This window comes from Sorex araneus, chromosome X (assembly GCF_027595985.1).
Source record: "Sorex araneus isolate mSorAra2 chromosome X, mSorAra2.pri, whole genome shotgun sequence".
NCBI lineage: Eukaryota > Metazoa > Chordata > Mammalia > Eulipotyphla > Soricidae > Sorex > Sorex araneus.
In genome coordinates, this window is record NC_073313.1 from 320,942,248 (window position 1) to 320,968,540 (window position 26,293).

A 26,293-nucleotide genomic window follows, 5' to 3' on the forward strand; every position below is an offset into this window, starting at 1 on the left:
AAGAAAAGAGATCTATATTATCTGAAACTGAGATCCTAAACTAAAACAAAATTTTGATTCTGATAATTTTATAAAAAGATGAGAACTAATTCTTTACTTTTTGCTATTAAAATCTTGATAATTTTCAAGATGTATCACAAAAATAATAAAAATAGCTTAGTATGATTTCAAATTAATTAAAAATTTAGACTAATAAGTAACAATCTTTTTAGGAGACTACTGGCTACTAATTTTGGGGATTCTAATAATAGATATGTTCTATTTTATTCTACTATACTTTAATATTTCCATATGTACAATGTAACAGATCTAACTAACAATATATAAATATTTATTGAAATAAAAATAAGAAGTCTCTAGGTTATCTCCATCTTTAAAAAGTCAACCAAAGTTACTTATCAGAGACATCTTTTGTTTGTTTTGTTTTGGGGTCACATCTAGCAGTGCTAAGAGCTTAGTCCTGGCTCTGCACTGAAGAATTATTTCTGGCAGGCTTAGGGGACCATATAGGGTGCCGAAGATTAGACTGTGGTTGGCCATGTACAAGGCAAATGCCCTATCCACTGTACTATTGCTCTGACACCTATTGGGGACATCTTATCCTAAGTTCCTGATCTTCAGTAATCATATATATATGTATATATGTATATATATACATATATATGTATATATATATATGTTCCACTAATTGGATTTTAGTATCTCTGGATATTATTATAATACAATTAGCAAGTACATTTTAATTCCAGAACTCACTCTTGGTGAAAGCAAGGAAAGGTTGACCCATTACTTTGAAGCACAAACTGTTAAAAAAAAAAAGTTCATTCAATTATTTTCTTTCTCATTGTTCTCCTTCCCTACCTCCTTTCCCTCCTTCTTGTTCTTATTGAAATAGAGTACTCTATTAGTCCTTCTTTTATTTCTTTTTTCTTTTAAGGGTTTCCAAAATAGGGCCAGGGATGTTGCTCACATGGTAGAATGCAAACCTAGTATATGCAAGGCTCTGGGTTCAATTCCTGGCATGCATGTCTCCCTGATAACTTCCAGGAGTGGTCCTAATATTTGGGAGTATCTTTTTACAAAGTACTCAGAAATAAAATTTACTGTACATTAATTCTAATTGCACTGATGTAAATTTATTAACATGATTTAACTCTCAGTCAATTGCAACGTTCCTCTAATTCTATACATCTAAATCTCTACTGTTTAAAATTTACTTCAATTCCTATCACTTCCATTAGTCTCACTTACAGGGACTTTACATAAGGACCATCTTAAGAAAGTGACCCTTTATTACCTCAGTTTTTATTTAGCTACTCATAGCTATCTTTGTCTCATATATTTTGACATTCGAGTTCAATTCAAGGTCTAAAACTATTCTTCAACTGTTTACATATCTTCCCAAAATATGTCTCTCCACTGAAATCATAAACTAAGAGAACAGGCTGTTTTTTCTGTGTTTTTCTTATGCTTTAATTCAATATCCTCAGAAGAGAATGTATTTAAGCCTTTAAGAATTTTCCAAATATGTCCCAAGCATGTTGTGAATATAGTAGACACACAAAAATAGTTATTGGATTTAAACTCCTCTTACTTTTGGTGACTTCAATTTTTTAAAGACAGATCTTTTTTTTTTTTCTTTTTGGGTCACACCTGGCAATGCACAGGGGTCACTCCTGGCTCATGCACTCAGAAATTACCCCTGGCGGTGCTCAGGGGACCATATGGGATGCTGGGATTCGAACCCGGGTCGGCCACGTGCAAGGCAAACGCCTTACCCGCTGTGCTATCACTCCAGCCCAAAACACAGATCTTCATAAAAAGTTTTTTGTTTGATTTTGGGTCAATAGAGGAAAAATGTGATGAAACAGGTAAATGTGATGAAACAGGTATATGAATGATTACCATATGCATGTATTTATACTATTAGAATCCAGATCACTGCATTTTCTAGAGGTTAAGCAGTCATTAAGGAATCTGCAGATATGTGAAACTGGATCACTTGAGATGAGCTTCTCTGTTCTGGCACTGGGTTATCCAGATTTAGTTTAAGTGTGGTTGAAAATAGACACTCAAAACTAATGTAAAGCACTATATATAAAACTTTTACCAGTGATGATTACCTTGTTGAGAGGTGTATTAGCCCTGTGAAGAATCTGAAGAAAGTTGGGGCCAGAGAGATGTACCTGTGGGTGTTCTCCTCAAGGCAGACCCAGGTTTGATCTCCAGCATCACATATCATACCCAGAGCTTCACCATAAATGATCCCTGAATGCAGAGTCAGAGATAAACCCCAAGCAGAGTTGGGTGTGGCCCCAAAGGGGCTGGGAGGTAGGGGTGAGAGGGGAAGAAGAACAAAAGGGAATCTGATAAAAAGCTATGCATTAAAATAAAAAAAAAATGAAAAACAGCAAATACTGAAGCTCCAACAATTAATTCCATGCTTGAATCAGTTTAATATAAACCACTTGAACCCAGTAAGCTGAGAATGGGAGATGAAGGGACTGTGGGACAATGGTACAGGGATCTTGTCACACTGTGGAGGGGTTGGTGTAGTAGCTCTGCAGCTATAAAACATCTTCAAATATCAATAGTAAGCTATGATATTTAAACTAAAAATTATTTTTAAATGGTAATAATATAATTCCCTCAACTTAGATGTGACTTTTACTCCCAAGTTCCACTAGGCACAGTACCAATGTCAACAAATGTAATAATAGAAGAGAAGAGGCCCATGGAAATTGACCAGATTTCTCAGATTCCAGCCCACAAGCTTTTTTTTTTTGAACAGAGTCTTGGCACTGTCAGTTATTTCACTTAGGACTAAGTGGATATCAACTCTCTGATTTCCATTTTTTTTTAAATTTCTGATAAAAACAAAAACAAGTGCATGATAAATTCTGGACTACCTCTGCTCCCCAATAAGTTGGCATATGACTAAGCAAATATACTAGCCCAACAAATCCACCTTTCCAAATGAGTGGGCCTGGCTCCAGAATATACAAATCTTATAAGGTTGCCTGGACTGCCAGCTGCCTCAATTTTAGCACAACGATTTAATGTATTTTAAATAAATGTAACATAAGGAAAAAATGCTTTGTACAAATTGGTCATCTGTTGTTTTTCTGGCTGGCACCATGATTTATGTAATATATCAGTAGAACGACAACTCTCTATCTGTCTCTTGGATAACAAAGTACATATGCAAGTTTCTTTATAGTGTTTTAACCCCATGATGACCAGAAAGGTCCTACTGTCATTTCTTTAAAGTTAAATATTAGAGCCAAATATTTAAGCACTGTTTTCTTTGCCTATTCTATTCTCATTTTACTGGATATTAGCATCTTCTCCACACTCAAGTCTACTCAACTGCCTGCTTTTCTCAGTGTACACAAAAGTCATCACTCCAGAGTTGAATGGTGACATTCATATCCACTCAGAGTAACATGAAGCATACACTATTATTATATCAGAAATTAATAGTAAGAGGTTTAATGCAAATTATAAGTCTCACATATGTATATTCATTTACTAGTCTTCTTTTCTTCAAGAATAAATGGAAAATAAATATATTCCTCCAGTTTAGAGAAGCATAATGCAATTCCTGTGATTTTGGTAAAGTACCAATCCTAGGAATGGCATCAGCACAAATTGTTGGAGCATAGAACAGAACAATTGGGTTTTATAGCCTATTTTGGATTATACATACATGCATACACACATACACACACACACACACACAAACAGGGAAATTTTGAGAAAACTTGTAACCTACTCCCAAGAGTCATGTATATTTGCTCTTACATAAAATTTTGCATAAAAATTCAATAGGTTTCACAAGCCAGAAGAACATAAAAATATGATTTTGTATGTCTTTCAAAGATAAAGCATTGTTTTAGCTCTCTAATTAATCCCATAGGAATAACATGGTAGATTTGTGTTGTAGCATGCTTGTAACAATTGTTTCTGGGCTAGTTAGCTTTTTTTGGAGCTAATGAGGATGGAGGGTCATAGGTTCAATTCATTTAGGGGTCAGTTGGCTGTCATACAAGAAAAGGCCTTTGCCATATTGCTGGCCCGCCATCTTGCAAATGTATGCATTTTTCTCACCAATGAGAGAATGGACAGCTAAGAACAAATCATAATTTCTTTGGGTGAGAAAAACTGACAAGTGCTTTACCTTGCTTTGAGGGGGATATAAATAACTATATAAATGCTGGAAGCATCAATCTGTTTCAGAAAAAAATGATGAAGGTCAAGAAACCAGACCCAAGGTCAACCACAAAATAGTTGACTGTATGACTTTGAACAGGGTATTTGGGTTCTTTGAGCAAATTATTTGGGTTTTCATTAAATAAGAGGGTCATACTGGATAATTAGAATGATTTTAACTCAAAAATCCTAATAACATTACAAATAGAGAGGTATACATATTAATAAAAAGTTAAGTACATACAAAATAGAAAACCCCTGACAGTATTAAACTAATTCAACAGTAATGCAAAGTGCCCAGGATAAAGCATTCTTACCACTGTTATTGATTACACAAAAACTTAACTCACAACAATGGCTACATACCACTTTATGGTTGGCATCTAATCCTATGTACATGGATTTACATTAATAGATATCCATTTGGTGTTGGGTCCTAAGGCAGAAAAATACACATGTACCAGTAAGTTAACAAGACTAGAGAATACGATTGTTTAAATAATTAAAATGCCCTTGGTTCAATAAAAAAGTGCAGTAAAGGATTTTAAAATGAACCAGTTTTTTTCCTAAAGGTAAAAGCCATCAGATGGCTCCTCCTCTTAGACTGATAATTAACTTTTGTTTTAATTGATTTCCTTAATTTTTTAGCCAATAAAAAAGCAATGCTTCTCCTTGAAACCCCTCTGTATTCCAATTTTTATATGTAACACACACTAAAATGGATAGGTACTATTAAGTTCTGTTTTATCATTTGTGTGTGTGGCTAAGAAATGCCTCGATTTTAATTTATTTTACTGTCTGCTAATTTGGCTATACAGCTAATGCCCATTTAAGGGAATATGGTGTGGGATGACTGTGAAGTAATATTAAGTACGGAAGCCATATGTTTCTTAGCCCCACCATACTGTCTCTGACTACCCCTTACCCCCCGTGGATTAGCTTTTTCATCAGATAGGCCTGCAGTGGGTGGAAATCTTTTCCCATTCCTTTATCTCTTATCTTCTTTGAAAATAAAAAGGTGTTTGTTGGCTATCACATAAAATAAAGAATCTAAGAGGAGGGAGAGTGTAACACACAAAAATAGCAACTTGTTTTCACTTAAGATGCAATCCACGGAGGTCTGCTTTAGACTCTTAATTTATGGCATTATCTTTATATATCATAAGTGACCGCCTGCCCCTAGATAGCTGACACAGTGCCCAGATTATTCGAGCTGTCTGATTTTGATGATACAGTTTGTCTAGAAAAGTATTAGAAACAACCTTATTATGCCACTGCTTGTGACCAAAACTGAAAATATATTTCAGCAAGAATGCTGTTCACAATAAATTTTAAGAAAAGGTCTTTTTTTTCTGGTGAAGAGATTAAAAAGTAATGATTTGTAAATACATCTGCAACACAAAACTCCCTTTTGCAAGTTGTCATTATAGTATCTTATAATTTGCTTTTCTTTTTGGCACCATTGGAGATAGGGCAGCAATAGATAGAAACATACAATGAAGACAAGAGGTCCTCGACTAAGTGGAAGATTAAACATGGGCACCAACAACTCCATCACCCAAAATTATATTATCATGCTTTCCTTAAGAGAATTCTCTTACAGTGATTCATTTGCTGCCCAAATTAAAGTGTAGGTGTGCATAGCCTCAAAGAGGAAATCAAGCATGCGAGAGGGTATAAACAATACAAGTGGAGGAGCAGAGGTTTATATTTTTATGCTAATGTGCTGGTAAGAAAAGGCCTCCATTTGGGGAGCAATGAAGAAGTGGGGGGGGGAGACTGTGAAGAGATCTCAGTAAAAAACTCAGAGGCTTTCTATGCAGATGGGGGATTTAAAAGAAGTAAAATGATAACCACATAGTCAAGAGACTAGAAAAGAGACCTTGATGTTTGATAGTTGTAATAACCTGCAGAGTGCTCTAATGGCTCGGGGATCAGGTGCAGAGCTACAGCAATAACGAGAGCTGAATAATTATCTCGGCCGTATCTGTATCACCAAAGTCCCAGTGTATGAGCTATATAAGGAGGCTTCTGCTGCCTCTCCAAGATTTCCTGAAATGTTAAATCACTGATTTGGGAGCACTTCCAGCATTAGTACTGCCCAGTTAGAAAGAAATAAAGCCCAGAATTCTCCTGTGGCAGTTCTAATGTCTTTGTTAATTATGAATTATGGGTAAACATGCAGACTCACAGAGGTCACGGCTGTCAGCAACAATAGTTTTCAAGAAGGATTTTTATGAGGGTCTTTTCCACTCTACCATAATGTCCATTTTATATACATAAACAGAGCCAAGCATCCAAAAATGGTGTTTGCTTTTTAGGAGAGTTTTATTTCCTCCCCTTTTTACTCCCTTCCCCTCCCCTGTGTAGAGGCATGTAGCCACCGCCAAAGCAAAGCAGTTCCTAACCACGGTTTTCCTCTGTGACTGACAACAGCTGCACCATTCCAAGGACTAGGCAGAAAGACTCACTGGGGCTGAGGCTGGGTTAATGATCAGACACTGAGACCCACCTCTTTCTTGTTAAAAGAGGAAGTGGCCAGTTGGTTAGCCCATCAGTAGTGGTCACCTTTCACATAGAATGGAGAAACAAAAGCTGCATAAGGTACGCTTGATTAACCTCACTTAAATAGCAATACTGATCTCAAATCTATCCCAAGAGTGTATATAAACAGGATTAAAATGATATTATGTGTGGATCTAGCCCAACAAAAGCAACTGGCACAAAATCATTTTTTATTAGATGGTAATGTTTGTAACTCCTTCAACTGTTATTTTTGTGTGGGGGGGGCATCAGAACTTTATCTTTGATGTAAGATAAAGGAAATGGTGAGTAGATGGTAAATCACTCTGGTATCTCAGTTTTACACACACTTACGTTGATTTTTGACAGTAAGTTATACAGTATAACCAGACCAAGTGTTGATCAAAATAACCAGAAATAGCTTTAGTAATCTTTGTACGTTACTTTTCCTAGGTGAGCTATCACTGTATCACTATCACCCCTTTGTTCGTCAACTTACTTGAGCAGGTAACATCTCTCTCTATTCCTCCCAGCCCTGAGAATTTAGCAGTCTCTCCTTACTCGTCTTTCCCAACAATTAGAGGCTCTATCAGGGTCAGGGGAATGAGACCTATCATTTCTGTTTTTGGCATATCTAACACAAGGGTAGCTTGCCAGGTTCTGCTTGTGCAGATGGGATACTCTCAGTGGCTTGCTGGGCTATCTGAGAGGTATGTATATATATTATGTATATATATGCATATATATAAAACTATGATTTGTTTCCTTCTGTCTGAACTCCATCAAATATGGTGTGGTAATTACGGAAAATGGGTACAAAGTGTCTTTACAATGTGCGGCCATGTGGTGCAGGAATTGGTCTGTAGTGTGTCGGCAGTTGAGTAGTGGAGGTCGGCTGCTGGGGCTGGGTTTCTGGGTGGGGGCGGTTCTCACCCACCCCCCTCTGGGGCACCTCAACTGAAAACAGCCTGGCGCCAAGTCAGACCTATATGTCTACAAAAATGGCTTGGCAAATTTTACCATGCAGACCATTCATGTAATATTGGCAAGTACTCAGTTTGGAGGCTATTTTATTTGCAAATATTAAAGAGATACTATTTTTGCTTCTAGAGAAGCAGGATGGTTAGAATTAAGTGCCAGGTATTCTTCAACTAGAGAAACAAAATCTTCCCATTTCTTTCCTGTTCCTTTTAACATTTTTCATCATGAAGCCTGTGAGTTCCTTCCAGGGTCTAGATTAGAACATATATCACAGTACAACCTCCCATTGACATCTCTTGATATTCCTTTGTTTTACTGAATTCACTTTTTAAACAAAGGCCAAGCTATCAACCTTAGAGAACATTTATTATAAGCACACGTTCTCTTTTTTTTTTCAGGGAATACAAAAATTTAATTATCAAAAGCACAAAGAAAATTCTAATACCCAGATATCCGCCCAACTAAGGTGCTTTTCAATGATGCAGTATCACTGTTGGGTTGTCTATAAGCCCTTCTACTCTAAGGAACATAATCCTATCTTCTAACCTGTTCGTTAGGAAAAATAGTAAGTCACAGTTTATCATTTTCAACATATTCAGAAGGGTATGTAGATGAGTCCCAGAGATATTGTCCACCCAAGACCTCCCCTCTCCCCCAGATTTGGTCAACATGCTTTTCACCTTTCACTTTGCTTTACTAAAGAAGAAGAGACAACTAGAGGTGTGGCACAATTCTTTTAAAAGAACTCACAAGAAATAGGAAGCCACTATGCATTAACTATCTACCACGGAACAGGAACTGCCTTCCCATTCTTCCTGTCGACCCCCATGCACAATTCCTGTACCCTGAGGAGCTGTGAGGGAGAGCCTCTATCAGATTCTGACTTCCAAGGATAGGGGTACAACTAGCAACACACACAAAATATTTTGTCATTATTACTATAATTAATTGACACTATATAGACTACCTGTGACTTAACCATAGTGGAGGACAAAAAGAACAAGTCATTGATATTTAAGTGAATTTTCTGAATAAACTTGGTGAATAAAATGTATTCTGAGTAGGCAAAAATGTAGACATGAGGATGGAAAGAGAAAATATAATTCAGTATGGAAGCCAAATGAAAGTTAGGGCAAGGTTACTTTGAGTGACACAGAAGAAACATGACTTGGTTCCCCTGGGAAGCCATGTAATGAGAGAAATCCAAAGTAGGAGGTACAATGAGTTACTATATAGCTGGCTTTAAAATAGAAAAAGAAATTGTTTTATATAATCCATAACCAATTCTAATTTTATAATTTCTTAATTCTGTTTGAATTATTCCAGAGAGTAGAATCATTTTTATTGTGTTAATAAATTTTCTCTACTTAAAATGTACGTTTTAATTTTAAAAAGACAGTTTATGTACCAGCTTATCAGGCCTCAGAGAGCCTTAGGAGTCAGGAGGTAAAAAGTGGAGTTGATCTCAGACTTGGCAGTGGCTATTGTGAGGGAGGTGATCTGATCCACTCAAATGTCTCCTTGAATCAAGCTTCTATTTTCTCTCTACTCTCATTTTCACTTTTGCTTTTTAATGTTGCATGAATCTATTCCAAGGGTCCTTTGCCATGGCAACACCTGCAGGTGAAGGCCCTGCTCCTTGCTGCCAGCCTCACCAATGATGAAGAGGCAACTAATCACTGCACAAGGAGAGGATTGCAATCTTAAAGACACCCACGAACAATTTGAGTACAAGGGTGTCCCTGAAGCACTCTCTTCTCACAGGTGTTTAACCTGTTTAACCATTTACCCAGAAAAGAGAAAGCAAACAAAGACTCTTTCCTACCCTGTCTTTTGCATTTTATCACTCATTTTCTCCAGGACTAATAAATGCATATTAATAGTTCCAAGGTATCAAAGTTATTTACCAACATGTCATAGGGTCCCAATACTGGAAAAGAATCTTTCTGCTTATAATTCCTCTCATATCTTCAAGATCATGAGGATTTGAAGTCAATTTCAATTTTTTTCAATTCCATACTATTCCTGGGTGCAGAGACTCTTGCCCCCCACCCTTGGCTGTTTTTACGGAGGGGGGCCCTTGGAGCGTGGTGGGTTGAGTTTCCCTCCCCACCCTGAGCAGAGAGCTATCAGCCAAAGACCTCTAGAACCCAGCCACAGCTATGCTCAAGGCTCCTCTCCACAGGTTTGAATGTGCCTCATGCTTGAAGAAACCGGCAGAGGAACCCAGGTGTGTGGGACCCGGAACTGAGATCTCCAAGCCTGCTCAGATCAGGACTGGGCCTCCTCCACCCAGTCCTCTCATTTTCCATTAGCGAGGCGGTCATACCCATAAACTGCCCCCAGCACCATGTAATTTCATCAACAACCAAGATCCAAAGACGAGAAAACAAAACTCCCGGAAGTACACAGCCTCATTCGAAGCCGCATGGCCTCTTATAGCCTAGTTCTCCCTCTCAAAGAACCTGGCAAGGTACTGAGAGCATCCTGCCCACACAGCAGAGCCTGGCAAGCTCTCCGTGGCATATTCAATATGCCAAATACAGTAACAATGATGGGTCTAATTCGCCTTACCCGGCGTCCATGTAATCCCACCAACGGCCAACATCTAGAGACTATAAGACCAAACTTCCAGAAGCTCCCTTGGTCTTCATCTAATAGCCTTGTTCTCCTTCTTGGAGAATCTGACAAGCTACCAAGAGTCTATTGCCCACATGGGAGAACCTTGCAAGCTCTCCATGGCGTATTCATATCCCAAATACAGTAAAAGACATATACATACCTCTCAGAGAGCCCGGCAAGCTACCAAGAGTATCCCGCCTACATGGCAGAGCCTGGCAAGCTACCCATGGCGTATTCGATATGCCAAAAACAGTAACAATATGTCTCATTCCCTTGATCCTGAAAGAGCCTACAATTGTTGGGAAAGATGAATAAGGAGAGGATGCTAAAATATGAGGGCTAAGTGTAATAGAGACGTTACTGGTGCCCACTCAAGTAAATCAACGAACAAGGGGATGACATGATACAGTGATACTCTTACTTGTCAAGAAGACCACAAGTGGCAGAGTAATACTGTTAACAAAAATTTGTTCAGTTTGATTTAGATTGAGTATAAACTTGCTATTTATTTTCCTCCTTAAAATTAGAATATTACTCTCCAAAATTTGCAATGAACCACACTCTTAAACTGTATGGGGAAGACAATTAACCTGACCTTATGTAAGAACTGAAAAATCTAAACAGACAAACTATCAATGAAACTGTCAGTAACATTTTACTCATTTCTCAACCAAATGTCAAGTAAAAACTTTCAAGAGGAAATCTTGTCTTAGAAAACTCTAACTTCAAAGTTAGGAACTTAGCAATGGACAATAATCAGTCTTATGAACAATTTTGATGGACTAAAAATTGTTCCCAGTGTTTACTGACTCCTGCCGCATTCCATTACTGTTGCCCATGAAATCAATTTACCTTTCATATCCTAGCTTTCTTAACTAGTCTCTTTTTGATTCAGTCCCACTCATCTTGTCAGTTCTGTCTCCTACCTTCATTCTCTCCTCTCAAACACACTTTCCCCTAAAAGCTCTTTCTTGCATTTACATATAAACTACACTAGAATTTCTTCACTTAATACAGCTCAGCTGCCAAGAATAGAGTCATCATACTAAAATGCAGGTTAAACAAATTAAGTAACAAATAGGATTTTGTAAAGGAATGAATGGGTGAACTAAAAGACAATCTGGACTCTTTTAAAGTTATACAATTAGCTTCCAGTCTTACATTCCTTCTCCACCAATCTCTATAGCTTAACAAGAATACTTTCTAAAATATATATTTGATCATAGTATTACATCCCTTCAAGTCTTTCAGTAATTCATTAGCAACTCCCCAACGAAGCCATCACTGATCTACACCCAACAAGTAAAGGCACTCGGAATCTTGACCCATATTGTATATAGTCATCTAAATCCCCACACAGATACACAGAACATGGACTCTCTAATCATGCTGAAATACTCAGTTTCTAATTATTATACCATCCTTTTTCATATTTGGTCTTGGATTTCTCTCTATTCTGATTCCTGTGCTTGCCCTTTTTCCCTGTAGTTCTCTACTATAGTAATTTTGTTAAAATTACTTTTTCTGACATTTTCTCATCAATTTATGTCTTTTGAAGTCCTGTGGTAATAAGATGTTATGGCTATCTTCTCAATGGACTGTGAACCTTCTTTTTTTTTTGGTGTAATAAATGTATAGAATGTGTCTGCCAAGAGTAGATGCTCAATAAATTACCCGTGAATTGTCAAAAGGAAAATTAGAACAAACGAACACTAAAATCAACATAGGAAACCCAATGAAGTTAGAATTTAAACTAATTTTAGAAATTCTCTAACTCAATGTTTAGTCTCTGGCCTGCCACTTAGATTTTTTTGTTTGTTTGTTTGGAAGTTGTTTAATCTTTTTTTTTAACTTCATTTTCTTAATTTGTGAAAATGTGTTCATTGTGAAAATGAGCACAATTATAGTAATTTCTCTTTAAGTATGAAGTGGACTAATACATTACTGAGAAAAGTTTGTGACCCTTAGTAATATGTCACTAAATCTTTGTTATTTATAAGAAAGATGAATAAGGAAGGGATAGAGGTGAAATGAATCAGGAAGATTAAATGTTAAGTTGCAGGTTCAATACCTAACTAGTCAGAAGTTTCACATATCTACATATAGAATATAACTTTTTGAAATATTTTGGATATAGGTATTTTCAATGGATTTTTTCACATACATCAATGGCAACAACATTCCCAGGTCTCAAAAATACTCCAACAATTACTTCAAAATAAGAATATTTAACTTTTTTTTTCTTGTTGGGTCATATCTGGTGATGCTCAGCGGTTACTCCTGGTTCTACACTCAGGATTTACTCCTGGCGGTGCTTGAAGGACAATATGGGATGCCAGTCATCAAACCCGGGTTGGCCACATGCAAGGCAAATCCCCTCTTGGCTGCACTATCACTCCAGCCCCAAGAATATTTCACTTTTATATAGCAGGCAAAATTCATATAACAGAGACTAAAATTAAGGTATACAAACCTCTTGTGTCCAAGACTCCCATGTGACAATAATTCCCAAAAGAATTATGAAATCATCCATATCTGAAGGATAGAGAGAGAGTACAATGGATAAGGAACTTGCCTTGTACATGGCCATCATGGTGTCAATCCCAAGAACCATATAAAGTTTCCCTATGGCCACCAGCAGTGATCCCTAAACACACCTCTGCCTGTGGCCAAAAAGTAAATAAATAAAAGAAACAGAAATATAAAAACAAAATAAAATTAAAACTTCATATTAAATATAATTAAAATTTTGAACTTTAATTTTTAGTCTCTTAATTTGTAAATTTACACTACATACATCAGGTACAAAATTTGAAAACATTTAAAATGAGTTAAAAAGTATTGAATTGGAAGGACACTGCAGTGGGTCAGGTTCTTGCTTTGAACACAATATACCAGATTTTAATCCCAGGCACCAAATATGGACCCTGAGCCCCCAGGGATGATCCCTGAGCACAGTGCCAGGAATAAAACTTAAGCACTGCCGGATGTGGCTCTGAAACCAAAAATAATTTAAAAATAGGCACTAATAAGAGATAATAACATTTTTCTTTTTTTTTTTTTTCTTTTTGGGTCACACCTGGTGATGCACAGGGATTACTCCTGGTTCTGCAGTCAGGAATCACTCCTGGTGATTCTCAGGGGACCATATGGGATGCTGGGATTCGAACCCCAGGTCAGCCTCGAGTAAGGCAAACACCCTACCCGCTATGCTATTGCTCCAGCCCCATTTCCTTATTCTTATCTACATATTTATTTAGAAAATTATCTATTGAAATACTCTGCCCAATTTCTAATTGGTTCTTCTTTTATGAGTTCTTTGTAAGAGGTAAATTCTTGTACCTGAAAGAATGGATATTATTTTTAAAAAGTTAGAAACAACACATGTTAGAGGTGCTATAGAAAGAATGGAACTTTATACATTATTGATGGAAATGTAAATTGGTGCAACCATTATTAAAAACACATGGAGATGCCTGAAAAAAATTAACATAGAAACTGAATATGATACAGATAGATATCTCACTGCTGGAAATTTACCTGGAAAATACAAATAAAACTAACAAAAATAGACATTATACCATTTGGAGAATTACAATTTCAAAAATAGAAACAACCTAAGTGTTCATTGACTGACAATATAATGTGGTATATAAACACGATGAAGCACTATTCACCTTTAAAAGATGAAACCCTGTCATTTATAATACGAATGGGCCAAGAGAGTATCATATGTACCTAGAGGATATCATATTTAGTGAAATAACCAAGATAAAAAAACCCAAACACTATGATTTAAGCCATATTTAAATAAGTTAGCAAAATCTACAATGCACAGAGAAAACAAACACAAAAATAATAAAGCAAAACAAGCTTTTGGGCCATGAGACAAACTCATGGTTACCAGAAGGGAAGGTAATGAGTAGGTGGGTAGATTGGACAAAGGGGATGTTATAGTGAAGGGCAGAATTGAACTTTTAGTGGTGAACTTAATGTAAAATAAAAGAACATTGATCTATAATGATGCAAACCTGAATCATATGCTATAATATAGTTTTACTTCAATAGTACATGCTATTATTATATACATACCCTTGCACATACACACAGATGTTCTAGTATTTTCTCACAATTAGTAGAATAACTTTCAATTCTCATGTAGGCGATTTAATAGATGATGGCTGATATTTTTCATGTAGAATTGTAGTTTAGTTTGCACATGTCTACTCTTTATAAATTACATGCTAGTTGAGGATAAGATCAAAGGTTTGAACAAGACTTGAAATTCTTTCGATTTAATTTTACGTGTCTTATGTCATGAACTTAATAAATACATGATGAGTATTCTTTGTGCCCAATAAGACATGTCATTAAGTTGGAATGTGAGAAAAAATTATTAGTGTCAGCCTTATGGAAATCTGAGCTGAATCCAAAATTCCCCAACTGAAATATAAATTTATGCCTCACTATTTTTGAATTCTCAATCAGTGACAAAATCTTATTAGAAAAGTACTTGGTAAAATTTTAAGTAAAAGTTAAAGATGACCAAAAAGGAAAGTTTAGGAAATACTTAAATGTTGATATATTCAAGCAGAGTTCACTCCTCACTCCTCAGTGCTATCTGATCTTGAATTGAAAAATCTTAACCCAAAAGGTCTTCAATCATACAGAAAATTAATAGGTCCAGAAAACAGATACTCATAGTTCACATTTAATCTGTTGGGGGGAAAATGGATTTTAGTGAAAACTAAAATTGATAGACAAAATACACTGAGCTAGTTCCTTGATAAACAAGAACTAGAAAGTTCTTTCTTTCTGACCCATAATTTCTTTAAATTCATACATGCTGCCTTCCTACCCAGCTCTGTAGTACTGAAAGCTAAATGTTCAAAACTAGAGCTTTATTTCAATAATTGCTTAATTTTTCAATGCAAAGCCTCTTCATGGATGTAAAATAGATGGTTTTTGCTTTAAAAGTAAATACTGCTTTTTTTCTTCTAGCTTTTTTTAGCTGTAATTATTTTTGTGTCAGAAATATAATTGTACCACATATTGAAAGCTAACCCAGTGGGGAAATAATTTTGCACAATTACAGAAAGTTTTAATAAAAGACTGATAAGCAAAGTTTTGAATTTTTAATGCATTCTGCAGGCGGTTGAGTGCCTTTTGCGATCTCTGTCACTTATCATTAAAGCTGTGTGAAAGGGAGGCCTACCTGTTATACTTGACTTGATGGGCAAAAGTGTACCCTGACAAATAAACGTGAAACAGACAAAAGTAAAAGTGAAAAAAAAATTAAAAACAGTCACAGTTTCATAGCTAATTTAACATTAATGCCTCCCCTTTACCCACAAAAACTTCTTTGTATTTAATATTCTGTTCTTACCTACTTATTAGCCTACCATTGTGATTGTTAAATTTCTACATAGCATATGGCAATAATTCCTTTCTATAAAAGCACATCCCATTTCCAGGGAATGCTTTTTGGCTTAATTTGAAAAAATTGCCTCCGTTTGACAGAGAAGACACTTTTAAACACACACAACCTATGTATTTATGTGCAAGAGAACTGAAGAGTGTAATCTATCTAAGCTTTCAGTGATGAAGGTACCATGAGAGCCATCCCAGGGACTGTGCTGAAAATGCTCCAAGGCTGCAATCGGAATTCTTCCTCCTGATATATCATTCAATGTCTGTCTGTTTCCTTTGATTCTGCCAGAATCTAACAGCCCACCAAAACCTTCTTTAATTTTTCAGGGTGGGGTCCAGTGGGTGTCAATGGCTGCTGTTCTTTTGTACTGCCCAGACATTGGGAAGGAGGGGTCTGAGGACGATAGATTCAGCCACCACCATTATCTCCTTCAAACTGGCACGGACAGTCTTGTGGCAAACATCAAACTGTCACTTGATTTCATGTATCTGCTGCCTAATAAGTTTATTTTGGATCAGACTGATTTGCCAGCATATGCTCAAGATAAAATGTTCAAATGATGCAAAGTGGTATTTTCAAATTATGATCCTGAACACTTTTATCCCCCTTACCCACTAACATGTAATCTAAAAATAAATACTCAGGCTCCACCAGGATGTGACAACTTCAGCAAACAAAATTGAAAATAGCTGCCTTACAATAGTCTCTCCCTCCAAATGAAACAGGAGAAAATATACCTTTAGAGAAAGATACAGCGCCTGTTAAGGAACAGACGAGCTACTCACAGCAGGTTTGTGAAGAGAGGCACAAGGACATAAACAGCGCAGGATGGGGATCAAGCAAGGAAAAAACCAGCCAGCAATCACTGTGCTGAATCCCGGAAGGGGCGCGGGGAAGTGGTCACAGGTGATTGTCATGTGTGATAATTATTATTACTGTACACCTGCTCCTCCGCACTAATTAACTTTGGATATGCAAATCAATCCTATTGCATCATGCCCCTGCTCTCCTCCCCTACAGATAAGAAGATGTTCAGCTGCTGGATTTAATTAGGATAATGAACGCCGGGCCCACGGTGGCTTGGCAGGGGAGGTGGGGGGGAAGCTGTGACTGACCTTTTCTCCCAAAACGTTGACATTTTCTAAGGCTTCTGAGCACTCGAAGTCACCTCCATGGCTGGGACATTGATAGGAGCGGATTGATGAGGTGTCATTAGAGGAGAGACGCCATGGCCCCAGTGTTTGCTGGGAGAATACAGCAGGTGTTCTGACAAGGACACACACCATCACTGTTATTTGCCAAACAATTCTCTTGATTCACTAAAGTCAAGCATGCCAGCATTTCTTTATAAAAGAAAACAAGACTGTTTTTCATAGCCACCAGAGGAGAGGTCATCACTAAATTGCATTTCTGAATTACTTTTCATTTTGCATCAATATATTAGAAAGGTTTCTATTATTTCTTCCCCTCCCAGCCTCCTTTCCTTTGCTCCCCTGCAAACTCCCCCGGTTACCTCTAACCTGCCCAGAATTCTCATGGCATATAAGCAGAAAACATTACGTGATAGTAAGTTTAAAAGGGTTAAGTTTGTTCATATTAATCCCTACAATTCCATTCCTATAACATAAGGTAAAGCAAGGGTTTTTGTGACTAAGTGGAAAGAGAGGGCAGCACAGTGTCGTCTTGTTTGGAAATCTGGTCTGCTTGTTTATCAAAAAATTGTTTTCAATTATATATATATATATGCTTATTTGAATTTCAAATTCAAAGACATGCATACAAAATAATAGTGAGGAACACAGGCCATAATATTGTTCTCTCTCTCTTTCTTTCTCTCCTTCTCTCTCACCATTTACTGGGTTTTAACTTTTTAACCATCTATGTGTAGAGTCTTTTCTTTATTTGCCATTCTGACAATGGAATTTTATAAATTAATAAAATGATACCACATTAGAGCTCTTTTTCTTTCTTTCCCCTACTTTCTTTTTTAATATGTTAAATTATAACAGAAGAATAATTTTAGGTGACTGGCCATATTCACAAAGAGGTGAAATAAAAGCCCCTAAGTATAACTGAACAATCAAACTGATCAGAGCCCAACAAGAAGGCAATGTTAGAGTTTCATTTCTAAAGTAAAGCAGTTAGGTTTCAAAAATTAAGTGGGATTTAAAGAAGAAAGAATGGGAAAGCATTCTGTTTCTATAATAGGTTACACAGCATATAAGGTTTATTTTTAAAAATAAAAATTTTGTGAAACAACAATTTGTTTTTACCAAGAAAGGTTAGTTTTTCTCTAAAAATCTCATTAATAATATAGGATATATTAATACTTATAAATATTTTAATAATATCAAGTAGGGAAGCTGAAAGTATTTAAATTGATCTGTTCTCTAGTAACTAAAAAATGTGTGTCATCAAACCTAGAACTCAAAGATCATGTATAATCTAGTCATATGATTAAAGGAAAAGAACAATTCCAAGAGAAAAACCTCTTTTTTCTGTGAAGTGTTGTACAGTGATGAAATTAAGTTAGCAGGGTTTAGTATCTTACAAAAAGATAGCTACTTGAAGATAATCAACTATAGATTACAATGGGTTGTGGTGTTCCTTACTTTCTGATAATATCCATCTCATAATGAGGTTTTAGCAGCATCTGGCAAAGTATAGCTCTAAAAATCCCACACGTGGATTTAGCACAGAAACAAAAGTGTCATATATTGACAGGGATGTAGTTCAGTGGTAGAATACTTGCCTCGTGTGTGTGAGGCCCTGAACTTGATCCCCGTACCACAAATGAGCACTGGGGGGTTAATATAAATTTATTTGTGTATATTTTCTTTTTTTCCAGTTGCTTATCTATAACCTTTTTGCACGGATTCTATTTACAAAGAATCAGCTCTCTCTCTCAATTTGATTCTTTTTCTCTCAGGATTTCTCTCCAGCATCACAGCTTTGGTTATAAAGCTGGATCAAGAACCCTTACAGGTAGTTTTCTCTCCTCTCCTTGATATTCAATTCCATGTTAAAGTCAGTACAGCTCACTTTATTAAGAATATTCACAAGTATGTTGCCATTTTTATTACAACCCTTATTTGTTGTCAAATTTGGGGCTGCATAATAAGGACCATTGAACCAGGAAGAGTTACCACCTGTTGGGAAATGGCATCTGAATATTTTAGGCTCCTTCATCCTTGGCTACAGACTCCTCCCACACTGAACTCTAGAGTTAGGTAGAACTGTTTGAACCTACAATGTGTATGGTACAATAGCAATACAGCACCAACCTGGGCTCGTTTTTGGCAGTACATCTATTAAAATTAGAAGCACAACCTCAACTTCACTGCACAGAATCGTGGTCTAGGTTAACATCTAGAAAAGAGTTCTAGTTAGCTCAAAACTCATGAACTTTGGACTCCAAATTCTTACTGCCAACATTAATTTGAAAGCTTCATTGAAATTCATTTCTGAGTTTCTCCATTTTGTCTTTCTAACTGGGTTGTGTCCTTAAGCAGGAACCCTCTCAATTTAGGTTCATGATTTTATTTATAAAATAAGATAATAATAGCATATCATATTGTTATATAAAGATTAAAAGATACAATTTATATGTAACGTTCACAGTGAACAGCTCTTAGTACATGTGTCCAATATCAACAAGGTAAATTATTATATGTGATATGTTTATTGATAATCTAGTGGTATCTTTGAGAGATTCCATTGTATATACATCAACAGGGAATTATGAATATTTTAAATATATTGTTTTCAAAAATTCTTTGCATATTTGTAAGGCAGAGCACACTGTATATTTCTCTTGGAGTAAGAGAAGTAAATATTTATTTCTAAGAATCATATCTTTTTTCCTCCAAAGGAGATTGTGAAAGCTAGAAAACTGGATACAAATAGAAAAATGAAATATAGGTCACTGTGATCTTTGCACATGCACTTTGTCTGAATATAGGAAAAACTATCTTAAACTGTTCATTTGAGAATGTGAACACATTTATAAAATGTTTTAACTAATTCTATAAATACTCTATAAATTTTTATATCTAAGTTATTAATACAACTATTTATTGCTTTTATTTTAGTTTTTACTACCTGGCAAGATGAAGTACAATTTACTTTTGAGCTTATGCAGATAAGTTAAAATTGTTCACATGATAAAATTAAACCTTTCCATATTTTAAGGTAGAGATGGTGGGGATTTGACTTAAGGTCACTTTCATCCTGGCTAAAGTGTTGAACATATGATATGACATCTTGAGGATAATTTCAAATTGCTGAACCTTAATTTATAAACTTTAATTGTTTATAAATTAAAGTATATTAGAAATTCTTAATCTTTAATGTACATACTCATCACCCCTACATTTTGACCAAAGGGAAATTGTGATCAGCTGTGGGGTGGCACCTTTGTTTCTATGAAACTCCCAGGTGATGGCTACACTGCTGGTGTGTGGATTGTACAATGAGTTGCAAAGGGCCAGATACATTCTTGGACAATATATAATCTGATATTTCTATAGAGTATTCATGAGAAAGCATGTCACAGTGGCCTTAACAAAGGGTCAATAACAATCACTAAAATGGGTCTTGCACTGTATAGTTACCAAAGGGTATTCACATATATTTTGTTATCACAAATCTTTCTGAGAAGAATCTAAACTCAGAAAAGTCAAACCATTGAGTGAAGATCAGACAGTCATATTGCTGATATGGGCCAAATGCCAACAGATAAAAGACTGATGTCCATGACTACCTTTGTTTTCAATGGGGTTCAAGATCGAAGTCATAGACGACCTAATGACCTCACTAGTTTGATGCAGCCATATTTTTATGCTTAATGTTACCTAAATATTTGTAAAATCTAGTGCTTACCTATTAGAGGTAATTTAATATTTCAATTTTCTTTCATACATTTCCCTTTCTCCCTCCTGCATCCTCTTTATCAAGTGCAGAAAAACCTTTGAGGCCAGCATGTACATTCTGTTTCAATTGCTACAGTACATGAGTTCTAGATCTTAAAGGCCAAAAAGCATCTATTTGACTAAAGAGCTATAAGGCAGCCATAAAAATTATGGATCACAGAAATAAGCAATTAGTGTTATCTTCAATTGCTTTATTGGCAGTATTCACTCGTTAGAATAGAGGCAGCCGTAAAACAGATTGCAACATACTGTATAACAGCATATGGGATTTTACATTATAATGCTATTCTCTGCCAAGAAGTCATATTTTCATTTGAATGCATGGAACAGATTATTGCAGGGTTTCCAGCATTAGAAGTGGATGACCCTCACTTTTTTGTAGTTGTTGTTAAAAGGCAATTCCTGAAGTTATGACTAAATCAAAATAATGGTGCAATAGTGAATAGGGCTATGCTACATGCCCACATTTTGGGCCATTGGAGACAGGCATAGTGTGGAGCTACTGCTGATAATAAAGTCAATCTCTAACGTGGTGGATAGAGGGAGAGTTGAGGGTTTGCCAGTCTTCCAAACCAGCTGGCGTCAATTCTGGAGGAAGCTGCTAACCAACCCATCTTATCACAGCTGAGAGGTGCCACAGAAGCCACCACTAGCAAAGAAGATAGGAATAAAACAATAGGAATAAATGAACAGGATATTTATTTAACATTAAGAGTCATCATCTTGAAATCTACTTGCTGTTTTTACAGAATGGGTATGTGATCATCTTCATATATTGTAGGTGATTTACATGTGTACCTTCAAACACATAGGCTAGAACGTGTTCTAACAGGCCACACTCTCAGGAATCATCTCTAATCTGGAGGTCAAGGGCTTCCTCATCCCTTACACATTGTAGAAATTTCAATATGGCACACCTGGAAACACAGCTTGTCTTTTCAACAGTTCAACTTGGAAAACTAGTAGGAAAAAGTACATCTAATAGATTCTCTTCCCAAATCTAGCCAGTGGCACCACAAATGAAAGCCTTTAAAAGCAAAACTGTTGAAAAGATAGCTTGCATAGTTTCAAATTTGAAGTCATATTGTTACACTCACAGTTGATCAAATAAATATTAATCACCAAATGTATTTATGTCACTTCTTGTGCAATTGCAATATATTTTAAATGTGTTTTTAAGTGATGGATAAAACACACTGGGAGGACAAAAATAAAAATTTTTACATAACCTCAGATACTAGTAAGCTAGTGGCTCATGTAATAATTTACCAGAACAAAGGAATGTATTTTAGCTCATTTCTGTGTGTTTTTGCTACTTTTTCAGATTTAGCATAATTAAAATAATTTGATAATTCTTAGTCTAGGAACAATTAAATATTAAAATGGCTTAAGAATCAATGATTTCAATGAATTTTGGTATTAATCAAAGTGGTTATTTTTAAATCCGCAAAATTTTTAAAATTATAAGAAAATTCCTTTTAAGTTTTGAGAGTAGAATATGCTAAGTAATTACAAAAGTCAGCAATAAGGCAAAAATGATTACCAGGGCAAAAATAAAGAAAAATGTACCACAGAAATGTCCTTTGGTTACTTGGAATAATATTTTCAATCTCTAATTATCAAATTTCTATGAAATAAAATTATATTTTATTCATTAAAGAGTTTGGCTAATAGAGTATTCAGACAAACAAATACATGCATTCTTCAACCCAATGTTATCTGTGTTATATCCATGCCCTATGTCTGGCATTTTGGTATACTATTTAAATTTTTCTTCAGCTATTATGGATGTATTTTTAAAGTTACATAATAAACATAATACCTACAGCTTCTTTTTAAATTTAGAGAAGGTTAAATGTTTCCAGGATCCAAACAGAAAGACCCTTTAAAAACTTGAATGGAAATAAGAACTAAGGCAGTGATTAATCCATACTTTGAGAAAGTGACTGTTGACTTATTAAAGGTGTTCCATAAATCTACAAAATAAAAAGAAATATCTGCCTTTTGGTTCAACATCATTTTCCTCAATGTCCCACCTATCTCCATAATTTGGTTATACTTCTGACTCTGGTTTTACTATTGAGGCAAAGTTATTGGGTTTGAAAGATAGCACTGAAGGATAAAATGTCAATAAGTGTAAGTATGTGGTGTGTGTGTGTGTGTGTCTCTGTGTGTCTGTGTGTGTGTGAGAGAGAGAGTTTTGCTAAAGAGGCTCTTACAGTGTTATGTGAGTGACACCAAAAACTGCAGCAGAAAATGTTGAATTTTTTTTCCATTTATCTTGCCATGCAATAATACTACTTAATTCAGCACTGTTCAGAATAAACAGTGATGAAAACTATCTTGCTGACTAGTTTTTCCTTTCCTTGCAATAAAGCATTTACAGAAAAAAAAAGTATAAGCATCTCAAATAGCCTCTTCTTTGCTGCAAAAATAGACTGCGACTGAGAGTAACTCTTCCAATCAATTATGCAGTACAGTTTTAAGTGAGGAAAATTTCAACATACGTATCACTTCAAAATATACACAGCATATATCTATATGTACAAACTGCATAAATTTTGCAGGGCTACGAAGCATATATTTTGCTACACCACAGATCTGACTGTTAAATTGATTGCAACAAAACTATAATTTCTTTCACTGAAAAAACCAGTGCAATATGAATCTTACCCAGATTATTTAAACTCAGTGGTGTATATACATCTATATGTATGTGGATATAAACAACAGGATTCCTACAGATTCTCCTCAGTAGGCTCCTCTCTAAAATATTATTCTGAAGTTATCTCCTTTAAAAGTGGTGGTAGTAAACTAACATACTTTGAATTTCACAGTGTATGCATGTAGACTCTGAGTCTGTTCTGCATAGAGGGACACTTAATGTTCATTCTCTTTATATACATGCAGGGTACATTAATGGTCTCACTTAAGAGCACTCTTTTAAAATAATGATCTGCCACATTAGCTAGGCAAAGTAACTTAGACTTTTACATACATATATAAATATATGTATATTCATTTTGGCTGAGTTCAGGAATGAGTCTCTGGGCTAAAAGAATTGATCTGTCACAGAGCAACAGATTGCAGCTAGATACTGCCAACAATGGGTAATGACTAATTGTAACAGGAATGAGGGGATAGAGGGGAGGGACTGTTTCAAAAAGGTAAACGAAAAAAATGCTCCTTCCCAAATTAAATAAAATATTTTTGTTTTGGTATTTGTTATTGCTAAATAAAATACCACAGCAACTTCACTCTTAGTAGCTCCTGCTGAGGCTGGTCAATTTGGCAATTACTAAGTGTAGTGAATTTTCTAGCACTGGTTGTCTTTTATTAATATTTATATTTCACTATTCAATGGGGCACCTTTGAAGATTCTCAATGAATTATTATTTTAACACAATCCTTGGAGTTATACACCTAAAACTTAAAGAAAACCTTAACTCTGACTCTCACATTAGAATAATAAGTATACAGTAAGATCTCTTTTTAATAAAAGGGGGAAGAGACTTACGAAGCATTACAAGATCCAAGGTAAAGAATGTTAAGAACTTTTAAATCAATCTCATGTATAATCGCATGTATTGTTTAGAATGTTGCAATTTTAAATTATCTATTTAATCTTCATCAGAAGTTAATAAAATTCCTTTTGCTAATTAGTGTATATAAACATAAATATGTTTATAATGGAAATTTAACCATATAAAATTTTCACTCTACAAAATTACTTAGAACTTGAAGTGCTTTAAAGAAATTAAGTTGCACCAAGATTCAAATGCTTTGGGAATTTTCTGTAAATTTTTCTTTACTACAATGAAGATCAACAAGATTTTCTATGTAGCTGAAGCACACAATATTTTTTGTTCCTTATCATTCTAGAGATTCCAAAGCATGTTAGGTCAAGTATAATACCATATTTTAAAGGTCTCCTTTGTTTAATATTAAATACTTAATTTTAATCAATGAAGTTGTAAGACTGCCCATATGTATTCTTATTCCAAAAGTAAAAAATAACAATTTTCTTATTTTCTTGCTATTCATGTGATCATATTTCATAGAAAAATAGAGAAGCATGCTGTTCTAGAGAAATTGGGGAACACATTATTTTTAAATGTCAATGTGTGTGTTTTGTTTTGTTTCTTGTTTATCTTGCATGTAGTAATGTTATTTAACCCAACTCTGTTCAAAACAAACTGAAGTCAATATCATTCTTTAGGTAACAATCCCCTTTTTTACTGCATCCTAAACTCTTTTGCTACAAACAAGTTGAACATCAGAATTCATATCCACTTAATAGCCACATTAACTATATTTTATCTTATTATTGATAGAAGGAATAAAAGAAGAATGCTAAGGATAGCCCTCCTCTCATAAACATTTATGGATGTTCCTAAACTAGTTTACATTAGGGACAGATAGAATAAGGTCCTAAAAGGGCAAAGGAAGAAATGAAGAACTAGGGATGAAATCCCCTTTCACCTTACTCTACTTAAAAAGAGAGCAACTTTCACCAGAACGTCAAATTCATATACTTGCCATGAGAGCCTGAGATACAGCTCACTTATAGAGCACCTGGTTTTCATGTATGAGGCACTGAGTTGCCTTTGGTATATCTAAAAATATATAAATATAAGAATATCATATGAAACTTTTTAAGCAGCCATTAGGCTGGAAATATAGGAAAAAACAAGTACCATGTGCAGAAAAAATATTGGGGTCAAATTAGAAAGAAGACAAAATAATTTTGCTTATTGATGTTTTTGGTTTTTGTTTTTGTTTTTAATTTTGATTTTCATCCATAGTCGGCTGTGGTCAGGGCTTACTTCTGGTTCTGCAATCAGCAGTCATTCCTGGCAGGGCTTAGGGGACCAATCCCTGAATAGCTGCATGCAAGGCAAGCACCCCACATACTGTCTTATCCCTCTAACCCCTATGTTCTTATTTTTAATATTAATAAATTACCTAGCCTAAATATTAGTTAGTGGTATGTCATATACTTGTAAATTCCCTTTGTTCCAGAGGAATTTGTATGTCATTGGTTGCACATAAAATTCTCCTTTCTTTCCAAGTGTCACGATATATAGAGGGAAAACATAAATAAATTAAAAAAAACATCAATATCATAATCACTGAAAGTATTCTAAAGCTCTTTATATTGATCATAAAACTGTATGAGCCACTTTGTAGATAAACTGCAGCTGACTTCATATTCCAGATGTCAACACAAGTGCATCGATATCTCATCATCACCTATATCTTGTATCAAGCATGGTGCAGAGTCCTAGCCACAGACAGTGGCATCCGTTATGGTCAGCATCTATACCTCAGGTGATGACAGAGATACCGTGATTAGGAAATGCTAGCACAAACAGCCAGATGTCCTTGGAGACAGTACCAACTTCACTGCTGATTATCTTGGAGTAGTTCCAGGTGAATTCTTGCATTCATACATTAATAGTCAACTTCTCTAACATGGGAGCCTACAATGAGGCATCATTGTCATAAAATAAAATATTTCTGTATATATTTTACCTTAATGTGAATAAAATAGCCCCACCTATGACCAAGTTAAAAAAAAGCTAGCATAAAT

General features: G+C 35.5%; 1 long non-coding RNA gene across 2 annotated transcripts in view; it reads right to left on the bottom strand.

Moving 5' to 3' along the window:
• The window catches only part of LOC129400045 (uncharacterized), a 34,994-nt gene extending 17,958 nt beyond the window's left edge, over nt 1-17,036 (bottom strand). The window contains exons 1-3 of one of the 2 annotated variants that reach the window (XR_008627387.1): nt 16,885-17,036; nt 12,812-12,873; nt 4,579-4,648 (exon numbers count right to left, since the gene is read on the bottom strand). This is a non-coding gene — a long non-coding RNA (uncharacterized LOC129400045). The remainder of the gene's footprint in view (nt 1-4,578; nt 4,649-12,811; nt 12,874-16,884) is intronic. The other variant, XR_008627386.1, reaches the window with a different exon arrangement.
• Between the last annotated feature and the right edge of the window lie 9,257 nt (nt 17,037-26,293).